Source organism: Vicia villosa, linkage group LG4 (assembly GCF_029867415.1).
Source record: "Vicia villosa cultivar HV-30 ecotype Madison, WI linkage group LG4, Vvil1.0, whole genome shotgun sequence".
Taxonomy (NCBI): Eukaryota; Viridiplantae; Streptophyta; class Magnoliopsida; order Fabales; family Fabaceae; genus Vicia; species Vicia villosa.
In genome coordinates this window covers 167,459,016-167,461,621 of record NC_081183.1, presented here as the reverse complement: position 1 = coordinate 167,461,621, position 2,606 = coordinate 167,459,016, and positions in this window count along the sequence as shown.

Below are 2,606 nucleotides of genomic sequence, written 5' to 3'. Positions count from 1 at the left end.
CTTCTGAAAAAACTCGATTTTTCTTATTTTTTTTGAAAAAAACTCGATTTTTTCGTTTTTCAGAAAAAAATCGATTTTTTGTTTTTCTGGAAAAAAAACTCGACTTTTTCGTTTTTCTGAAGAAAAGTCAACTTTTTTCGTTTTTTCGAAAACACTCGATTTTTTCGTTTTTCCGAAAAAAAAACTCGATTGTTCCTTTTTTCGAAAAAAAAAATCGATTTTTTGTTTTTCTGAAAACAAACCTGACTTTTTGTTTTTCCAAAAATATCGATTTTTTAGTTTTTCCAAAAAAACTCGACTTTTCGTTTTTCTGAAAAAAAACTCAACTTTTTTTCGTTTTTTCGAAAAACCTCAGTTTTTTCATTTTTTGGTAAAAACTCGACTTTTAGGTTTTTCAGGTAAAAATCAACTTATAGGTTTTTCCGAAAAAACTCGATTTTTCTTTTTTCGAAAAAAACTCGACTTTTTCGTTTTTCCAAAAAAACCCAATTTTTTGTTTTTTTTCGAAAAACTCGACTTTTCGTTTTTCGAAAACACTCAACTTTTTCGTTTTTTTTCAAAAAACCTCAATTTTTTTTTGTTTTTTGGTAAAAACTCGACTTTTAGGTTTTTCCGAATAAAAACTCTATTTTTTATTTTTCCGAAAAAAAATCGACCTTTTGTTTTTCAAAAATAACCCGAAAGGTGGAGACTTCCACTTCAACACAAGATGTAACATGTTATGAATGTGGTAAGCAAGATCATATAAAGTTGGATGGTCTAAAACTCTCCAAGAAAGGTGGATTCAAAGCAAAAAGGAGTTTAAGAATAAAAAAGCCTATAACTTCTTCATTCGATTCAGAAAGTGACGAAAGTGCAAATCTAGCATTGATGGCTTCACACCACTCCGATGATGAGGACGATGAGGTTAGTAATGAATTTTCTCTTTATGATAATGATGCACAAGGCACCATAGATGAAATCTTAAATGAGTGTAAAATTCTGTACAAAATTATATTATCACAAAAGAAAAAGTTGAGACAATGGAAAAAGATTTCAAAGATGAAAAACAAAAGATGATTAGTCAACAAATCTTTTCGACACTCCCTTATTTCTGTCGAGCAACCTATTTCGACACAAGAAATTACTTTCAACAGGATTAAATATTACACAAATTATATTAATAATTTCACATAAATTGTAAGTAAATTTTACAAAGAACACAATCAAATAATGTATGGGCTGGCACAGTAAATTTTACAAAGAACACAATCAAATAATGTATGGGCATGCTGGCACAATGACACCATAAATAATAGCCGAGAAATAAGTATATATTTAAAAGGATGAAGACATGTGTGAGAATGTGTAGTTAATATTTTATCTAACAAATCAATTATATTTATGTTAATTAGAATAAAAAATTATTTTAAAACTAATATAAAAAAAATTAAATTAATATAAAATTATTTTTTAAACTAATATAAAAAATTATTTTTTAAACTAATATAAAAAATTATTTTAAACTTATTAGTGGACATCTATATTTTATTGTTCTCCCCAACACTGAATTTTTATATTGAGCAAAGATGGAAAATAAATAACTTTTTAGTAGTTAATTTACACTAAAATTGATTTCATTCCAATTTATCAATTAAGCACATAAGAAGTTTTTCCTAGCTAGCCAAAAATCAGACACATTAACCCAATGTACCAACAAGCTTTTATTAAAATTAACTTTTAAGTCACATTTACTTCAAATAATAACATATATATTGAGGTACAATTTGACCTAACTTGACTTATCTTCTACTTTAAAGGAGAAGCAAGATCAAACATTATTTAGAAAAAATTTCTTATAAAAAAGTGACTTTTATTTTAAGAATACAAATACAATTTAAAGAGCTTTCAGTACACTATAAGTGAGTAGTTTTGAACGATGAATCTTTGTTGATAAGGTAAACTTGAGAAAATATTGACATGAATTGAAGTATTAACCATAACACTCAAGTCTTCTGCTGATACAAGGAAACTAAAAGGAGGAAAATAACCTCTCTTCTTTAAGTCCCTCTAAAAATTTATTTGTAAGACTCCCATGATCCGAAATTGTAGCTCAACAAATACACTCTATAATTACGGGCGACATATTGAGGTATGGTGTGGCAAATTTTTAAAAATTTTATGTTTTATATATATATATATATATATATATATATATATATATATATATATATATATATATATATATATATATATATATATATATATATATATATATATATATATATATATATGAGGAAGGCTATATCCCACCCACTTATTTTATGAAGGTGTGCATTAGCCTGATACACCTTCTCAATTTTACAAAAAAAAAAAAAAAACTCTTCTCTCTCTTCATTATGATTTTGTTATTTTTTTAATTACAAAACTGTTTTAGTCACACAAAAAAGAAGGAAATAGATGAATAGAATGACAATGAGCAACGTTAAAGATTTTTATTCTTATTAAATTGATAGCGAAAATGTTAAATAGCTGCTACATAAATTAATTGAATAAAAATAGAGAGAAAAATGAGTGTTAGGTATAAAAATAATTGAAAAAGAAAATTACATAAATCATAATGAAGA